This window comes from Meriones unguiculatus, chromosome 5, assembly GCF_030254825.1.
Source record: "Meriones unguiculatus strain TT.TT164.6M chromosome 5, Bangor_MerUng_6.1, whole genome shotgun sequence".
In the NCBI taxonomy this organism is placed as follows: domain Eukaryota; kingdom Metazoa; phylum Chordata; class Mammalia; order Rodentia; family Muridae; genus Meriones; species Meriones unguiculatus.
Genome location: NC_083353.1, coordinates 111226945 through 111248052, shown reverse-complemented (window position 1 = coordinate 111248052; position 21108 = coordinate 111226945). Strand labels below are relative to the sequence as shown.

General features: G+C 41.4%; 1 protein-coding gene and 1 pseudogene across 3 annotated transcripts in view; one reads left to right on the top strand and one right to left on the bottom strand.

The window, feature by feature from the left end:
• LOC110546046 (chromatin remodeling regulator CECR2) overlaps positions 1 to 21108 on the bottom strand; it is a 104364-nt gene that overhangs the window by 62855 nt on the left and 20401 nt on the right. The window lies entirely within an intron of this gene.
• LOC132654409 (U6 spliceosomal RNA) lies at positions 9539 to 9632 on the top strand (annotated as a pseudogene).

The window sequence follows — 21108 nt, the reverse complement described above, 5'->3', positions numbered from 1 at the left end:
TAAGGCTGAAGAACTACAATAGAAGGAGAAGGGAAGGGAAGGGGAAAAGAGGGAAGGGGAGGGGAAGGAAGGAGGGGAAAGGAGAGAGAGAGAGAGAGAGAGAGAGAGAGAGAGAAAGAAAGAAAGAAAGAAAGAAAGAAAGAAAGAAAGAAAGAAAGAAAGATAACTTAGGGAGGAAAGCAGAAAAAGCAAAATTTTACTACATAAAAAAAAATCAAATACCAGATCATTAACAGAAAATAATTTTTTCCCCAGTTTTAAGTAAGCATTATATTGTGTTTCTGTGAGATATTATTTTTAGGATATTTACTGGATGAGAGTCTGTATCATCTCCTAGGAGAATATTCCTACTTGTTAACTAATACAGTAAACTGGATTCTAACTAGTAAATTTATTAACTCTTTCATTTTGGTATAGGAAAATGTCTATTTCTGGCTGGACCTTAGTTTGCTATGACTAGTCCTTCTAAGGATTAGCCCTAAGCAGAGTCAAGTTTGGTGTAAAGAAGACAATACTAGTACTTCTGTAACATGCCCTGTGGGTGGGTTCATGTATACTTTGATGATGGTTCAAAACTATTTTTAAGTGCTTACTATCAGCTATAATCTAAAAGAACTGCTTATTCGCTTATCATTTGGTATTTCAGATTTCAGCTAAGGAAATTACACACTATATTAATGAGCAATAGCCACACTGTAATTAGCCATGGAATCAGGAAAGTGACCAGAATATGGAACTGGCTTCAGCCCCACAGGAGACCATCTAAGCATCATCTATAGATAAAGACCTATATAGTTCAGCATATGCCAGCACCTGGGACCTGGGAAGTGGCGTCCAAACCTAAAGAGCGTAACAATCTTTTGTTGCTTAGAAGGGGCCACAAGAACTTGTGTGAACAACCTTGCTTCTGGTGATCAAACTGTTTCCACACAGCTGAGTAACATTAAATAAACCCAGTAAAAGAAAGAAAAGGCAATTCTTGTGAGGAGAAAGAAAAGAGCTGAGTCTGATGGTATATACTTGTAGCCAAAACCTAAGAAAATGAATGCATACAGATTTGAGATAGTTTAAAATGAAAGATATGTAAAGAAACTTCCACTAATAGCTAGGACTCAGATAGTTTCAATGCTTCTTCGAAAGTATGAATTAATATTGTCTAATTAACTTTCAATATGTTGTTTATCAATCTGGTGAACATTAACATGAAAATATGCCTTAATTTTCTGGACAAGGTGTTTTGTTGCAAGCTTGTGATCTCAGGATTCAGGTAAGGTAGAAGCTGGAAAATCAGGAGTTCAAGGCCACCCTGACCACCTTAAGAAATTCAAGGCTGGCCTTATGACCTTCTTCTTTAAAACCAAAAACTGGGGCTGACAAAATGGCCCGGCATGTGCCTGGGCAAGAGGATCTGGCTGCGCTCCTGTAACCCCTGTGGTGGGGACAGACTGGGGGAACTTGGAGATAAGGTTGAAGCCTCCACACGAGCACAGGAATGTAGGTGCTGTACTGCAGAGCTATCACCCTCTTCCCCTCACCATGCTGGTTAACTTTTGTCAATCTCACACAATCCTAGCCTTGTCAAGGAAGAGGGAATCTTAGCTGAGGAACTGCCACCATCAGATTGGCCTCTGAGCATGGTCTGTGGGGCATTTTCTTGATTGCTGTTTGTTGTATGAGTCCAGACCACTGTGGATGGTCATCTTTTAGGCAGGGAGGTGGCCCTGAGTTGTACAAACAAGCAAACAGAGTGAGTCACAGCAAGCCAAGCTGGTAAGCAGTGTTTCTCCTGGCCTCTCTAGGTTCCTGCTGCAGTTCCTGCTTGGACTGCTCTTCAGAAGAACTGTGATTGGGAAGAATAAGCTACATAAACCCTTCTTCCTCCCCAAGTTGCTCTTGGTTATGGTTTTTATCATAGCAAGAGAAACCAAACTAAGACATCTGCCTAGTTTCTTCATTTTGGAGAAAGGCATGTTGAGGCTGGTGTGTGCACATGGAGGCCAGAAGTCATCCTTGAGTGTCAATCTTCAGGAGTTACCCACATTGTTTTTTGAGACAGGATCTCACCCTGGGATCCCCCAGGACCCTCCTGTCTCTTCACAGCACTGGCATCGGAGCCACCATACCTGTCTTTTTACCTGGGTGCTGGAGATCAAACTCAAGTCCTTGTGCTTGTGTGGCAAACACTGTGGGTCACCTCGTCCCCAACAAAAAGGAAAAGAAAAATAATGCTGTGTAGCTCAGACTGGTTTCAAACTCACCTCCTGCTTTAGCCTCGTTAGTGAAGAGAAAGCAGTATGCCCACCAGGGCCAGAATCCAATTTGCATTTTAAAAATTAGGCATTAGAGTTTTTCATTATTGAATTTAAAGGTTCTAGTGTGTACCAGACACTCTGTATCTAGCAATGTCTTAGTGGTTAGTGTTTGCTTTTGCATTTACGGGTTAAAATAAGTCCCTATGTACTCTTTGAGTAGAATGCTTAGAAAGGCCGTTCTGTAAGGTTTGACACGCCACTGTGCGCATATGCAGTACATGGCTGTTTTGTACAGTCTAGACAATGCTCTTCTATAGCCAAGTTATCAGTTTAAAATTATGCAGTATATAACAGATCAGAATAAAAGAATCAATAGCAAGTAACTAATAGATAGCAAGCCCTCGAGAGAGGCTTCAAAGTAAAAGAACAAATAACATCATCGAATTGGTAGCTTGCAAACATACAGCAGAAACGGACTGAGGACACTGGAATTCCTTCCCTACTGAACTTTCTTCCCGTGGCTGACCTTGCTTCTCTTCTGTAGGTACTTTTATGTCATGGGATAAAAAACATTAGCCTCTTTTGGAAATACTCTCCTGCTGTTTTTGATGATGGGACCTTGAAGGGCACTCTGAGACAGACGTGCTTGAGTCTGGAATTAGGGAGATGAGCAGTGCAGCTGGCAGAACCAGTTTCTCATGAGTTCATACAGTCCCCGACACTCTAGTAGCATAATTTACAAAGTGTTTGCCTCCCCTCAGTCAGGGGCCACTATCCTAACTGAACTGTGATGGCCTCATGTAATTGATATTATTTACATAAGTCACATTTTCTTTTTTCTCTTCCTCTTTATTATTTTTTTAATGTGAATTTGGGGTGTGTCTGTGGGATGTGTGGCAATGTCCTACTCTGATTATCAGAAATGAAAAGGTACACAGAAAATGAAAACAGAAGGTGGGGAAAGTGGGATGAGAAGAAAAGAAAAGGAGTGCGGCAAAATGATTCTTGCTGAGTACATGTTTAAGGAGGGCAATGTTCTATTTTGCTTATTAAAAGCAACAAGACAGCAACTTTACAGGGTGTTTTTTGTTTTATTTCTGAAGTAGGCTAGACCACAGCTTCTTAAATTGTGGGTCTTATCCCCACATGCGACTACATCACTGAATGTGGGGGTTACAAAAGTGGGCAACAGTAAAAGTTAAAGGTTTCTGAATAAGCAAACTTTCAAATACCAAAACACATATGAAGTCTGACGTACAGTAATAATTTTTAAATTCTTCTTTCCTTTAAAAACACAGAAATATTATAAGAATATGTTTTTGTTGTGATCCCAGGTATGGGGATAGAGGGCTGCCTCGCAACAGCTGACTATAATTTACCTCTTGCTCTCTAGGGGAGTATGATTTTGCCAGCTGCAGATGGTGTCTGTGTGACATTTGGAATTCTGGGGACTCTTCAAATGCTAGGAGCCTGAGAGTGGGGTGGGTTGTTAGTTGCTGTTGATCACAATTTTTAAGAAGTTGTACACAAAGAAGAAACAACAAGAAGAGATTAGAAATCCTGAAGTTGAAGATCAAACTTGCCCCTAGAACTCGAGGTCCCTAACAAAGTCGCCCGTTTCCAACCTCACTTTATTCAGAGATCTTTCCTTCCCTCTCTAGCCTTATTTCTCTCCTATCTAGTGTTGGGAGCCTGAAGGGGTGGAAGAAAGAAGAGCCCACACAGCAGCGCACACCGGCTACGCTGAGGGATCGCTGGCAGTGCTCAGCTGTGGCGGCACTGTGGTCTTGGCTCTCAACACGAAATGTGTACTCTGCGCGATGACATGCCACACCAAGAACACATCAACAAGGCAAAAACTGCCTGAAACATTTCATCTCATGCACCTTATGAACAGCTGTGTTTTCACTGCACATAGGAAGTTTTGTGCTCTTTTGTTGTTTGCTTTTTTCAAGATGGGGTCTCACAATACAGCTCTAACCGCGCTGGAATTCACTCTGTAGCACCAGGATGACCTCTAACTGAAAAGAGATCCTAGGGCCTCTGCCTCCCGAGTGCACCACCACACCCAGCTTCAAGTTTTCTGCTGTCACAGAAACACAATGGTTTAATTACAGAAGACAAGGGCTTAACATTTCCTACCATTCCCCAGCACAGAAAAATTTAGTATTCCTACCGATCCACACTGTGTTATGTTAGAATGCTGTTGGAGTTTCTGGCTTAAATTTCATTTTAAATTAGTGTTAAGATCACCATTAAACGTAATGGTAAAGCAGAGGTAATGAAAGCAGAGGTAGGTGGTTCTCTGTGAATTCCAAGGCCAGCCTGGTTTACAGGATGAATTCTAGGACACTTGTGGCTACATTCATAGTGAGACCCTACCTTAAAAAACAAACAAAAAAGTTTGATTGATTTTTGGCAGGAAAATTGAAATACTGGGCAAATCTGAGTAAGGTTAAAAATGTTCTACATCCTTTGGTATCAAATGAGCCAAGCATTAATTCATCATGTAAAAATAGGCAAGCCAATCAATTTCATTAGTATACAAATCTGATTTTGTGTTTGATAAATGATAAAATTTATGCATACAAAAGCACTTACAATACATTTCTTTATGGTTTATTATCAGTAAATGTTTGGCTTATATACCATTTTATGTATTTATATACCCAGTTCATATAAAAATTTCTTGGGTGAAAAGTAGTCCTGAGTAGAAAACCTTTAAGAAACCATAAACTAGATAGCTCTAAGAAAAACAGGCAAACTTCAAGGTAACTAAAGGATGATACAATCACTGTTTTTCCTTCCTTCTGAAATCTTCTGAATTGAAAATAAAACAAACCTCACTCATCCAATTTGCTTTGTGAATTTAATATATGAGCTTGCTTATAAGCAAAGTTTGCTAAAATAAGGTCTACAGACTTTGTCACCCCCTTTCCATAGAGAAACACAATTTTTTTCTTTTTATATGTATGTGGGTTTTGTAGGGAACTGTGGGTAAACTGCATGAGTTCTTGAGGGGTTGTAAGTACATAAGGGTTCTTCGGGGACTGAAGGTTATGTGTGGTCGTTGTTGCATATATATTATGTATGGGTTTTGGGGGATGGGCACATTATGAGAAAGCTAGATGAGATCAGGAACCTTGCTGGATCCCTTTTATCTTATTCTCTCATGCTTCCTCCCCTTTCTAAGAATGGAACTGCAGCAGCCACCAACCTCTGAGGGAACTCCCCAAGCCCTTTGTTTTCTACTGTGTTTGGGGGTTTTTGTTTTTATTTTTTGCTAAAGCAAGGTCCCACGATGTGGTCCGGGCTAGCCTGGAAATCTGGACCTCACTTTGAAATGTGTGCTGGGTGGTGCTCTGCTGGGGTTTCAAGCATGGACCACCATACTAGGCAATTTTTTTCTCGCTATGATATTCTCATGGAATTTTATTTTCTATGAAATTCCTACTGCAGGTTAAGTTATAATATCAGCCACACCTCTGGAGTTATTTCATAAAAAAACTTTAGTCAAATAATTTTATCTACATCTTGTTTCTACATAAGTCTTCAATCTACAAACACATTATCTACTGTGACAGAAAAGTCCAAAGATCCAGTATGAAAACTGCCAGTTAACTTAGCCTCTGGTAACAGCCTCAAAAAAGAGTATTCACTCCTTCAAAAGGGAGGCCACAGAACAGTACACAGGAAACCATTAACAACTGCTGAGGGTCTCCAGGGACTTTTGTAAAAGCTTTCCAAAGATTTGAATAAATGATGCGTTATTCTATACAAATAATGGTTCCTGCTTTTAAATTAGCATCAACTAAACAAAAACTAAATTAGCATACTGTAATACAACACAAACACTGACTAAACAAAAACTACGTGGCTCTGTTTATCAGACTATCACCATAGTATAGTGTATAGATAGTATACACTATCATACTTGAGCCTTGCACCATATTTCTCACTTTCCTGCCAACAGCAAAGGTCCAACTAGCTGTGTCTTTCAGATAATGAAGAGCCAGGACTTGCTGGCTTGACCTGCATCCTTTTAACAAATTAAGAAACACAGCTATCACTTGGCATGCCTTTATATTGACTTTCCCTTAAACAATAAACTAAAAGAGCAAGAATAACAGAACAGCCGGGCACAGTGGCACATGCTTGTCATCCCAGCACTTGGAAAGCAGAGGCAGCTGGTTTTCTGTGGTGGTCTACAGATCCAGTTCCAGGACAGCCAGAGCCACATAGTAAGACCCTATCTTGAATTTAGAAAACAAACAAGCAACAACAAAAACGGAAGGGAGGGAGGAACAACCATTAGTAGAGACATGGAGTGCTAATTTTTTTGGACATTTAGTTTATATTGTAGTAGACAAAGTATACCTGTAAAGTGTATGTGACTGCATTGTTGAGTAGGATCTGGAAGGGGAGTAAGCTAATTACCATTCCTGATGAATCTATTTTTACTATACTAAAACCAAAATTGTCTGCTTTTGTTTGTTTTGCTATCTCTTTACTATGTAAATTTCAACTCTCATTTCTTCTGAGGAAAGCTCTGTTTTACAGATAACAAACAGCTCAGTAGGAAAATCTAAGCCAGGAGATGAAGATCAGACAATCGTTTGCTGTGTCATGGAAAGCATAAGGAGAGACCTTACACTAAGCTCCATTGGGTAGACAGACCTAGAGAACTGCTTCTGAGAAACCCTTGGTCTTTTTCTTAAAGGTTTTGTGCCCTTTCAGCAGTAGTGGTGGTACACACCTTTGATCCCAGTGCTTAGGAAGCAGACACAAATTCAGCAGAGGAAGTTCTAGGACAGCAAGGGCTACCAGAGAAAACTTGTCTTGAAAAGCCAAATAAAAATAAGTAAAACAAAAAGAGTGAGTGTTGTTTTTCACCAAGTGGACCTAGAAAGCCCTTCAACAAGTCATTGGGCTTTCAGGACTACATTGACTTTCCCTTAAAGAATAAACCAAAATAGCAAGCATAACAAAAACAGATAGGAACAGTGGCACAGGCCTGTAATCCCAGCACTCAGGGAGGCAGATGCAGGAGGATCTCTGTGAGTTCAAACCCAGCCTGTCTGCAAAACGAGTCTAGGACAGCCAAGGCTCTTCTAAGTTGTCTTCCAACTTCCACATGCACACCATAGCAAAGAGTGTTCCCCTTCACACACGTACAACTACACACAAAATACTTAAAATACGATTTTTTAAAAATATGTAATACCTTTAATTAGTAATTGTTTTAGACATGGTCTCATTATATAGCCCTGGCTGTCCTAGAACTTGGTATGTAGTCCAGACTGGCTTCAAATTTCGCCTGAGTGCACGAGACACGAGAAACAGCCAGCACCTTTATTAACCACTGAGCTGTCTTTCTAGACCCTGTTTAAATATTTTTAACTAAAACATCTGATGAGAACAAAGGACATTGTCTGTACTTGAGTCCAAGGATTCTGGACTTAAGATATACTCTGGGAAAACAAGCTCATTTCAGAATCAGGACTGTAAAATATTCCATCTGGATAAAGCATACTTTTTTCCATTTGTAAAGAGATACTTTTTTTTTAAACAAAAATATCATTAGTGACCAATCCTTTCAACTTTCCTATTAATTTTTTAACTTTTAAAAAATTATTTGTAGGAGCTGAGCATGCCTTTATAATCCCAGCACTCAGGAGGCAGAGGCAGGCAGACAGATCTCTGGGTTCAAGACCAGCCTGATCTACAGAGTGAGCTCCAGGAAAACCAGGGCTACACAGAAAAACCCATGTCTCGAAAAAACAGGGGTAGAGGGAACACCTGAGTCTTTGCATGTTTACCACATATGTGCAGAATTCCACAGAGGTCAGAAGAGGGCATCGGATCTTGAGATTGGAGTTACAGGTGGTTGTGAGCTGCCTTGTGGGTGGATGCTGAGGTTTGAACCCAGGCTCCCTTGAAGAGCAGACAGTGCTCTTAACCCAGAGTCATCTCTAGGTTACTACCTCTTTGAAAGTTTTATTGTAAATCATTGCAGGGATAATTTTGGATCACAAAAAAACTCATTAATGTTATAGCTTTATTCCTATTAACCTAAACAAGAATTTTGTCCTGAACTATTAGATTACTCTGAGCAGCAGAGGCACACACCATTAATCCCAGTACTCAGGAGGCAGACAGAGGCAGGCAGTCCTCTGTCAAGGCCGGTCTGGTCTATAGAGAGTTCCAGAACAGCCAAGGCTACACAGAGAAACCTTGGGAAGGAAAGGGAAGGAGAGGAGGAATTAAACTATAATAAGCAACACTCATTTTTCAATTTACAGTCAAAGAATACTACGTTATAAAGATAACATCCTTAGGTGTAATAGCCGTTGCCTTTCACATGCTTAGAAAAAAACTTATGTAACTTGTAAAAGCAGTAATATTTACCTTGTTCTTTAAGGCTTGGCAAAATTTAAAATGTAAAATCTTTCTAAAATATTTACACTTATTTAGGAATTGTACTTATCATGTACAGTGTGACATCAGAGAAGGGATGACACCTTAAGTTAAAATGTATCCCCCCCAAAAAAAAGCTTATAAAAAGCAAGAATGTCTACTTTTATATATCTATGACAATTTGCTGCCAGTAATAAATGAAACAGAAAATAGAGAATGGACAAGCGAACACACAAGCACACTCAGGCATCCCCAGGAGGTGGGGTATGCGGTGTGTAACTCAAGATCCTCAATGGTTGCATATAAAAAGAGAAACTTGCTAAGGAAAACACAACGCTCATTTCTGAAGAGTATGTATGTCAATACAGGGTGATTAGAAACCCAATAAGCTACAATTTAAGATGGAGGCTGAAGCAGCAGCAAGATGAAAGGCAGCCCCTTTTAACATTTGCTCCTGGAGTCCAGCAACTCTCAGCAGTTGGCTGGAGACTGAGCTGGAAGATCCTGCGGAGCGCCAACAAAGGGACGAAACAAACTCAAGTTCCCAGGGCCCCCTCCGGACAACTAGTGAAACAACTTGATAAATGATTGCTCTGTCAAGAGACCAGGAGATGGAGACGTCTGGAAGCAGAGGAGGAATGTATCTAATTTAGGAGGGGGTGGTGCAGAATGGGAAAGAGAATCATCACTTGTCACACAACATCTGACCAGAAAAACCCTAGGAAACATTACAAATCTCCACAGTCTAAGAACTGAAGCCCAATGTTAGCATGTAGCCAAAGACCTAGCAGTCTGGTCCTTCCTAAATTATGATTTAATAGAATGTAGAAACCCACCCTACTGCATTAACTCCAATTAAGAGAACAATTGCGCTCCCTTCGGCAGCCCACATACTAAAATTGGAATGATGAGAGGCTCCTGCGCAAGGATTACACACAAATCTGTGAAGCATTCCATATTTTTAAAAAAATAACCGTCCTAAATATATGTGCACATATATGTGCATTTCTTTTTAAATTTAGAAGTTTCTTCCTTTAAGGTGAGTACAATCCCTTCCTGACCAAGACTGGCATGGGTTTCAAAGGCATTAGTAACAAATTCAGTCAACACACACATTGAACATCTCTACTAAAATAAAGGTAATCAGAACTTGGGAGTGTTACCCAAAGAGTTTGTAATTAAGCTTTAAAAAAAAAAAAAAAAAGACACTCTTGTGGTTTCAGTAACTGATTAAAGAAAAAAAAAAAAAAAAAAAAAGAAGCCAGTTCATTAAAATATATCAAAGGCAGGAACAAGCAAGTAACATGAAGGGTTGTCTTATGTCACCTCAAACAGTAACTTGCTGGGCTAGGTAACACTGTCATAAAAGTAATCTATGTTGTACTGTTGTGCAAAACAAGTCTTAAGGCCAAACTAACACTTCATTGTAATAAAGCATAATTAAGACTAACAAAGCAAGCTCACCCCTACAATCTCAAAACTTAGAAGACCAAGACGGGAGGACTGCCAATATTTCCAGGACAGCCTGGGCTAAAATGAGACCAGAGTACTAACTACCAGTTAAAGAGGCGTTCTAGATTGTATGATAGAGATATCAGGAGAAAAATCACTACTTAACAGGGTTGAGTTGCAAGGTCTTGTTCTTCTAAAATTAATTTTTCTTCAAAGTAAAATATCTTGTGACTTTTTTCTAGAAAAATACTCTGTATGGCCTGTCAAAAAAATGTCTTGGACTACATCAAAGTAGCTGTTCTGTGAAGAATCACACTTGCTAGGGAGGTGCCCAAATTGCCTCCTCATCAGGACACAGTTCTGAAAGGTTCCAACATGTAGGCATGAGAGAAAAGGTACCACACTGAGGCTACCTCTAATCAACAAGTCACAGAAGTAAAGCACTCACAGCACCAATTGTAATCCCAACATCTAAAATGCTATGGCAGGATGGCTGCTACGAGGTCAAGTTTAATCTGATGCAGAAGAAACTACAAAAATTCATTGCATGCAAACAATTAATGCTCTGGTTTGCCACTCTGAAAGAATTTATAGAAAAGGAAAAGTGGATGTCCCCCTTCTTTGGAAAAATCGAAAGCTCGGATTCTGATTCAAAGTTCTGCTGGAACTAGTGAGAGACGGCTCCCTTTCAGAGTAGCCAGGTACCTTCCATTTCACTGTTCCACATGCCCAAACCTTGATTAGGTTATCTGACTCTCAGTGAGTTCTGACATTGACAAACTCAATGAGTGGAGGGCTAACTTGTACTGAAAATGCTTAGTGGGTGTTCTTTCCAAAACAAGCATTCATGAACCTTTTTCTCCACTGGTCATAAATAGGTAATATTGACATTCTCCAAGGCTCCACTGTCTTGACATTTTCCTTTTGCCAATAATCACAGGATTTAATTTATGCAATATTCCAGCCAAACAGTATTTGGGACTGGAAGGACTGTAGAGACGGCTCAGGAGTTAAGAGCACTTGTTGTTCTCACAGAAGACCCAGGTTCTATTCCAGCCTCCACATGGTGGCTTGTAACTCCTAAGATCTGATGCCTTCTTCTGACCTCCATGGGCACCAGGCACATACAAACATCCAGGTAAAACAATCATATGTGTAAGATAATTTTTTAAAAAAGGATTCAAGATGCCTTTCTCCTAACTAGCAGTACATAGCTGGCCCTTAAGTGAATACAAATACTAAATAAATGGCCACACCAGTGAATTCACAGCAGTTTTATCAAGCCAGGCAAACTTTCAGGATAAGTGGGGGAGGGGCTCAAAAGCCCCCCAGTAGCTGAGGAGCTCTGGCAGTTTAAGGGCTGCTGAAGTAGGAAGATTTCCGCTTTCTTCAAAGAAGTGGCATGCCCATGCCCCTCCAGTGGGCATTCCCACACTCATCCACATGCAGCAGTGACCAAGCTCAGTGGAAGGGTGAGGTGGGAAAAGGTCTGGGAGGGGCTAGAGGGGATATAAGAAGTTATAATCAAAATATATTATGTACATGTATGAACAATAAAAATGAGTTTTAATAAATGAAATTGATAAAGAATAAGATCTATAAAGAGCATTTGAGCTGGGGAGAAGGCTCAGCTTCAAGTTATTTGCTGCTCAATCACTAAACATGCACATTCAGAGGATATCAAACTCTCCAAGGAACTGATGCCCTTTTCTTGCCTCCTGTGGTATACAAATATCACACACATGCACAGAGAGAGACAGAGATAAAAGAATTTAAGAAATCATAAACAGAATCTGAGATAAGTTGGAAGAAAAGAAACAGTAAAAGCTTAACTAGTAATGGTGTGGGAGCGCTCTGATCCAAAGCTGTGGTGAATTAGTCACTGACACACTAACAGAAAGGAACAGGATGCAGGCTGAGGCTATAGCTCGATTAGCAAAGCAGGTTTGTCCCTCTGCACAGCATAAAGCCAGCATGGTGGTGCATGCCTGTAGTCCCAGTGCATCCAGACAAGAAAACTAGAAGGTCACCCTCCCCCTACAGTGTAAATACCTCGTCAGTCTCGAATACGAGACCCTCGCTCAAAAGGGTCAATGTGCGGGGGGGGGGAGTTTGAGAGATGGCTCAGAGGTTAAGAGCACTGGCTGTTCTTCCCAAGGTCCTGAGTTCAATTCCCAGCAACCACATGGTGGCTCCCAACCATCTATAATGAGATCTGGTGCCCTCTTCTGGTGTGCAGGCGCACAGGCAGGCAGAACACTGTATAAATAATACATACATACGTACATACATACATTTAAGCGCACACTGCTCTCAGCAGAGGGCCAGAGCTCACTTTCTAGCGCGCGCCTCGGTCGGCCTATAGCTCTATCTCCGGGGAATCCAACCTCCACTGGCACCTGAGTGTGTGTGCACATTCACGCGCACACATGCACAGTTAAAATAAACAAACCTTGTGAAGAGGGGAATGGAATGTGCTAGCCCAAATAGAATAATTTGGGGGTGCACACACGCACGCGCGCGCGCGCGCACACACACACACACACACACACACACAAAAGGTTAGATCAATGTTTAACTCTGATAAAAAAAATTTATTTATCCTAAAGGAAAACAAAAATCAGGAGCTTCACTCTAATCCAGTAATCAAATAAGCTGGCAGAATCCCAACTGCATGGAAGAAGAGACAGTAGTACTGCTTGTTTAAAGAGGTAAAAAGCCAGACTGGGCAATTTAGTGACACTCCATCTCAAAAACAAAACAATCCAAACCATCACCCCACGAAAGGCTAAGCAAGGAACTGACTGGGACGGCTCATGCACACAATCCCAGTATACTTAGGCTCCGCCAGTGGGAGTGCCACTGAGTGCAGGGCCAGAACTGTCACAGAATAACACTTGCCTCAGAAAGACAAAAAGAGGGCTGGCAAAATGATTCGCCAACAACGGCATCTGCCGTAAAGCCTAACAACCCTGTCTGACCCTCCAGAACCATACAACTACCATGTGTGTGTCCGGGCACACATATGCCTACAAACCCACACAAGCCCAGTTCTAAAACATACTCATACCCTGGAACGGTGGGCTCACTCAAATCTTCCCCAGCTGGGAGTGTGGCACAAGCCTTTGATTCCAGCACTGAGGAGGCAGAGGTAGGTGGGTCTCTGAGTTTGAGGGCAGCCTAGCCTACACAGTTAAGTTCCAGATGAGCCAACTTTTCCCACAACTCCTTTTGAACCCTTCCTTCCCAGTCTCTCTAAAAATGACAAAGAGGTCTCACTCACCTTAAACACAAGTAATTACCTGTGACTGTTTTTAAGGCTCCCTCCTGGTAGGCAAAGGATCTTTTTCTTTTCTTTTCCCCATCAGATAACAGGGGGTCTTGGCACATATAGCTACTTGTTTATTCAAACCCTTCAGAAGGTTCTGACTAAATGTTCTCTATGACCCAATAGTTACACAGTAGGGAGCTATTTCAACTTACTTTCATGACTACTCCCTTAACGAATCTTCTCACATTCTTCCCAAACCATGATTCACACCCCTTGAAGGCACTTACCTTTGAGGTGGTAATGAGCGGGATGGGGATGGGGACAGTGAGTAACAATGCACTGAGAGGAAAAGATGCCACTCTAACAACCTACTGGTTGGAGAGCACCAACCCCTGGCACGACTAACCATACCCTGCTATGCTTACAAATGAGAGACTGGCACAGATGACCTCTGAGAAGCTCCACTCAACAGCGAATCAAAGCCAATCCTGAGGTTCACAGCCAAACACTGGGCAGAGCTCAGGGAATCTTGCGGAAGAATGGGGGGATAGAAGGACCCAGAGGGGACAGGAGCTCTCTACAATAAGACCAACAGATCCAACTAACCTGGGCCCAGGGGGTCTTATGGAGCACAACCAAGGACCATGCATGTACCTGACCTATGCCCTATACAGACACAGATGATGATGGGTAGCTTGGGCAAAGAGTGTATATGCCTCAATGTCTGTCAACTATACAAAATTTAAGTTCATCTATAAATGGAATATATTTGGCAATAAATACTTAAAACACTCATAATGCTCTAGATTGTCACCAGCACAAGCTAGGGTTATTTTTGTTACTGCTGTGTGAAGAGACACAATGTCCAAAGCAACATATAAAAAGTGTTTAATTTGGGGACTCAAGATCACAGAAGGTTACAGAGCATGACCATGGTGGGGAGCATCAAAATGAACAAGTGGGCATGACACTGGAGCAGCAGCTAACAGCTTTCCTCTGACCTACAGCCACCGGCCAGGGAGAAAGATTAACTGGGAATGGCCTGGCGCTCACACCCAGGGACACACCTCCTCCAATAGGCCAGGCCTCTCAATCCTTTACAGACAGTCCAACCAAGCGGGGACCAAGCATTCAAACAATTGAGCTTATGGGAGCCATTTCCATTCAAACCACTACAGTGTTCTTCTGGGAAGAAACCTCAACTAAGCCTGACCTGCCTGTTGACAAGCTTGTTGGGCAACTGTCTTGATTGATGGTTGGTGTGAGAGGCCACAACCTACTGTTAGTGGCTCTACCCATGGGCAGGTGATAGCTAGCAATATGGTTTTCACTCTCCAGTGTAAAGACAGCTGTTGTGGTACTATCTAGGTCATATCATGTAAGGCAGTCTAATTGATGTTATTTTAATACTCATTCTGTTGGTTTTGTTTCTCTGGGGAACCGAGACTAAGGGTGAGCAAGATGGCGCAGTAGGTAAGAGCATTTGACACATGGGCCAGATAACCTGAGTTCCATACTCAGAATGCACATAAAAAGCTGGACTCGGGGACTGGATAGATGGCTTAGAAAACAAGAGACTTACTGATCTTTTTGAGGACCTGGGTTCAATTCACAGCACCACAGCACCCATTTTTGGCAGCAGAAACAAAAGAAAGACCTTGCTCTGAACAAGACGGAACTCCTCAAAATTGTCCTTTGAACGCCACATCAACACCATGGCATGGTGCCTGTATACATACATACATACACACACACACACACACACACACACACACACATTTGTTAAAAACAAAAAACAAAACCCTGACTTATTCACCTTTTGTAATTCTTTCTATAGGCTTGAAACATAAATATCATGGTCTTCATTTGAAATAGCCAAAACCAGAAGAAAATATCGATTTTCACGTTCAGTTTTGTAGTCTATGAAAGAAATGAAGCCAGGTGTGGTGGTACACACCTTTAAGAAATGAAGCCAGGTGTGGTGGTACACACCTTTAATCCCAGCACTTGGGAGACACAGGCAGGCGAGTTCAAGGCTGGCCTGGTTTACAGTATCCAGGACAGCCAAGGCTACACAGAGAAACCTTGTCTAGAACTATCACCATCCCCCCCAAAAGAGAAATTAAAAAAAAAGAGATAGAAATTATGGGGCATTCAGAGTTGTAAGAGCTGAACGAAGAAAGGCACATCTCATGCCTGATTACACACTTAAGATTGTTTAAGTTGTTTGTTTTCATGTTTCAGTAAAAATAGGTGACGCACTTGCGAAGTTAGCAAAATGTAGAGGATCGTAGTGATGGTCAATACTTAAAAACAGCAATTCTGTGGTGCTCACCAGTTTTAAGTTGTAACCACTCACAACATGGGCAACAAACTGTACAACTTACACTTATGCTCAGTCAAGTAAAGCAGCTAATCTGTATTCAGCATGTGATACTGCAATCGTGTTAAATAATTCAACACAAAATAGCAGGCAGTGGTTGCCTACAACTATTTGACTTACGTAGCAGTAATTATTCCCAAAGTCATTTGAGCACCTACTAGTGAGTTGTTTTTAAATTCTGCAAAAGACTATAGCTGCAGTGCACAAGGATGATGTAAATTTCTCTCCTCTTCCCCACCGGCTGTTTTCGCTGGTTCATTTAGATCAAAGTTGAAAAACAAGTCAGGAACAAAGTACAATTTAGGCTTAGACTGGAACACTTCCCTAGTATTAGAAATATCTGAAGAAAAGCCTAGCACAAGGAGAAAGATCGCAAAAGAGGAAGGCAATCTATCACAGCCTGAGAGATAAAGCTCTGGGGTGTGTGCAGTGGGTGGAGGAGGGAGAGGATCAGAGATAATTGAGTGTGATGAACTACAAGGGCTGATGGAAGATAAATTGGCTGATAGACCAGCATGAAGAATTAGGAGGGAAACAAAGCATGCCAGATGGAAAGACTCCGAAGGACATATAGGAAAGGAAGGGGGCCCGCCGAGCTAGGGGGATCAGGTGCAGAAAGGTAAGCCACTTTTGTAGATGAGTATATACAGTGTTTCTCGGGAAACTTCAATCCCAGTTTTTCTCGTTTGTTTTTGTTTTTGTTTTTTGTTTTGCTGAAGAATGTGAGGACACACGCACCAAGAATGTAGGTTAGAGGTACAGAACACAGAAGGCCCTGGGTTTAATCCAAAATAACATAAAGACAAAAAAATCCAATGTGAGCATATGGTGTGTGTACATTTTATCATAGAGGACTACACTGAAGAAAGTTGGTCAGCTTAATAGACGTAGTCTATAGAAGATATATGGCAGATAAAAAAAAACAACTGTTGACAAGAACAGCAGTATTCTAGAAGGTAAACATCACTGGACACAGACCCATGTGGGCCAAGTTTCACTTCAATCATTATAAACCTAATAAAAACTACTGTCAACCCTTCAGAAAGATAGATGATACAGATATTCAACAATATCTCTTGCCATAACAAAACAAACCCTTAAGAAAAAAAAGTTTTCCCAAAAACCACAGAAGTAGTGGCCGATTTTTCCAGGAGGCCAAATACTGCTTCTTACTGCCCCCATAACCATCATAAAAACAGCCCCTTGATCCCACTGTATTCTACCTTCTCCCTGTTAGTCACCAAACTGCCAAGTGTTACCCTATAGCTGTGGTCCCTTCCCACCATAAACAAAATGACTTGAGATTCTTTACCTATGACTCATCCAGCACCATTTTTATTTTAAAGATCGACTCTTTAAAATATAGTCAGAATAGGCCTGGAGCTTACAGGAGCCCTGCCTCAGCCACCTAAGTGCTAAGATTACAGCCATACACCCCCATGACCCCAACCTGAACAGTTTCTAACCATCTGTAAGTCTTCACGAGACGGCAGAAGCCCCAATGTTCTATGTTGCCCCTTAATACAGATGTTCTTAAGTGATCTTAGCATAAATCCTCACCTGTCCTCTACCTATCTGTGCCCGATGTCATTTGTATCCAAGATACTTATCCTGCTTACAATATTATCTCATTTTTCTATTATTATTTCTCCCAATCAAACTTTTCCCTCCTTATGAATTCCATAATGTATTTCCTGTGCATCTTTATCTTTGTGCCAATCACTGTCATTTGTCCATCAGTGGCTCTTCCAATTACTTGACATGCCTTTATTCCCTTACACACTCATTAAAACCCTAACCTAATCAACAATTCTGCATTTTCATTTTCATATACAGATAGCTGGGTACTCGAAAAGAACATGAAAGACAACAGACTCACATATGCTATTACCCATGTAAACCAACTCCACCATCCAGTGAAGCTCCAAACAGCGAAGCTCTTTCCTCCTCATTGTGACTCCTCTTGCCCCACTTTCTTGACTGGTCTCAAAGCTGACCTGGAACTCACTATGTAGCTCAGGCAGGTGTCTCTGGAGCCTCGAAGTGTTGGTGTTGTGTGCCAGCACACTTCTTGTATGTACACACACACACACACACACACACCCTAAAGAATATCTCCACCTCAAGCCATTCTTCTCTAGAAAAAAAGCTCAGTATTTTTTTTAATGCATTTACCTTGCCTGCATTATACAAACTGTATCTCAGATAATCTATACTTAATTTTGTGGGGTTTTTTAATCTCGGCATCTAGAAGTTCTCAAGGCTAACCTGGTTCTAGGACAGCCAGGGCTACAGCAGAACCCCAGTGTTCTGGTGTGTGTGCACAGGACTTGGGGGGGGCACTTAGATGAGAAAGGACTGAATCCATGTAATGATAGACACGAGAAATGAAGAGAAAGCTAATTGCTTTTCTAGTTTAAATCTGTCTGAGATTTTTTACTTTGGTGGTAGGTAAATGCACAAAAACATACTAAATGTGGAAGTATATCCCAATGTGAAGCTCCAGAATGGCTATTCTAACTATCCACAATTGAGATGTAATGGCTTTAGGATCTGGCTAAATTTTGTATGTGGTGTTTTATTATTTCCAAGATTTATTTTATATTTTTAACCATATGTGTGTTTGTGTTTGTTTGTTGGCTGGACATATACATACTATGCCTGACATGATTTCATTTTTCTTTTTTGGCAAATAACATCCCATTGTATGATAGCTATTCAGCTATCTTTAAGGACGGTATAGGCCAGCATCATGATACACAAGTCTTGAAATCCCAGCACACTGGGAGGTGGAGGCAGCCTGATCTCTATGAGATTACTTACCTTGAAAAATACCTAGTTCAGTAAGCAATCAATTCCCTTTTTTCGTTTTATTTTGTTTTTGTTTTGTTTTTGAAGACAGGGTTTCTTTGTGTCACCTTGCCTGTCCTGGTCGCACTCTGCAGACCAGGCTGGCCTCAAACTCACATTGACCCCTGCGCTTCTGCCTCCGAGTGCCGGGATTAAAGGCGTGAGCCACCATGCCTGGCTTATTCCTGTTGTTGCTGTTGTTTGGGACAGGTAGCTCTGGCTGTCCTGGACTCACATCTGTAGACCAGGCTGGCCTCTGACGCACAGGCTGGCCTCTGCTGGGATTAAAGGCTTGCAGCGCCACCACAGTTACTCTTTAAATTAATGTCTGCAGCTAATCAAAACTAAGTATTTCTCCTGGTCTGTCATAAAAATAAAACTGGCAAGGTACAACTCGTCACTTCCAAGGTCTGAATTTTATTTCTGGAAAGTTACATTTGTCACTCAAAGCTCATCCCGGCGTATCAGTTAAGAATATTCTAGTAGAATACTACAGTATTTAAGCATCTTCAAGACTGACTGTGACAGAAAGAATCTCAACAGCAATAAGCCTCTGAAAACGCAAGGTAAGAAACAAACAAACAACAATGAGAAATATGAAAACAGAAAAAGAAATGCATACTGAGGTTTTAAGAATAAATGGGTTGCCAGTTCAGCATGTGAAGAGCTTGGAAGTCAGGAATCTGACCTAACAAGGTAAAAGGTGAAAACTTAAAAAGCAACAACTCTGCAGATTCCTAAAAGAGAAGTTCCTTTTACTCAATACAAATTTTTGGGTTCATGCACCTAAACAATTAATCATGGTATGGTGGTACACACCCATAATCCCAACACTTAAGAACTTGAGGCGGGAGGACCTGGAGTTCCATGATGTACTGAGGGGCTTAGCAAGACCTTGAAGGTAATGGGGAAACGGCAAATTTCCAAGGCAGTCTAGAAGGCCCACTCCCACTAGCCTTGGAATCACACACAGATACAACAGAGATTTGGGGCAAGTTAAGATATGTAAAAGTTAAGAACTATAAGAAGACAACCACAGGAACAAAGCAGGCAGAGGCTGCTGAATTCTGAGGAAAAACTAAAACAAGTATATTCCATGAGTAACAATGTAACAAAGCTGAAGAATGCCTTTAACAGGTTCACTGATTTGGGGATAGCCTTCATTGGTTTTTGGGAATGCCTTTGATAGGTTCATTGGTTTGGGGAAATGCCTCTAATTCCAGCACTTAGAAGAAAGAGGCAAAGACAAGTGGATCTCTGAGTACAGGCCAGCCCCAGGGCTACACAGAGAAACCCAGCCTTAAAAAGCCCATGGGGGGGGGGGGGGAGACTTGAAGACATTTCAATAGAAAGCCCAGAAACTGAACTGAGCAGAACAGATTATACAAGAACTATAATACAATTATCAGATGGCAGAACATAAACACACTGAGAATTTAATAACTAAGAACTTGTCACATTCCAAACAACCATTCTAGGAGGCTCAGAAAACAACAAACAGTACAAATGCTTAACAAGCCACTGACAGGCATGCTACATAAAACCTACAGAAAATCAAGACATAAAAAACAAATTGAGGGCTGTCAAGATGGCCCAGCAGGTAAGGTACTACACCAAGCATGAAGACCTGGAATTTGTGGACACAGCTTAAGAGAACTGAAGTCAACCATTATCCTCCAATGCAGGACACTCAAGCACATGCATAAAGATTAACAATATAAACCACTAGATAAAAGTTATGTTCCATAGTTGGGCAGTGGTGGCACACACCTTAAATTCCATAACTCAGGAGGCAGAGGCTGGCGAACCTCTGTGAGTCCAGCCGGGTTGTGGTGGTTTAAATAGTTCGGCCCCCAATAGACTCATGTTTGACAGTGTGGCCCATAGGGAGTGACACTATTAGGAGGTGTGGCCTTGTTGGAGGAAGTGTGTCACTGTGGAGGTGGGCCCGCCCGGTGTAGAATCTAATCTCTCCGCCTGCTGCCTTCCAATCAAGATAGAGAACTCTCAGCTCCTCCAGCACCAAGTCTGCCTGCACACTGCCAGGCTTTCCTCCAGGAGAACAGTGGACTAAACTCTGAAACAGTCAATGTTTTCCTTTATATGAGCTGCCTCAGTCACGGTGTCTCTTCACAGCCGTAACACCCTAAGACTGGTCTACAGAGCAAGTTCAGAACAGTCAGGTCTATATAGAGAAACCCTGTCTCAAAACAAACACAAAAGTATATCCCATGGATAATAGTTGGACAAGAAGAAAATGAGAATATATACAATAAGGTTGCACTGGTTTTCTGGAAAAGGAAAACCTCATCTGCGATGAGATAGAATTCAGATCAGCCACTGCCTGGAGGTGTATGTGGTGGGACCTATGTAACTTTACAGGCCTTGAGTAAGTATTTGGGGGAAATTAAAGTGGTTCATCATTGTTTGATGGTAGTTATACATGTGTATAAAGTTGTTGAAACTCAGTTATGTACTTTAAA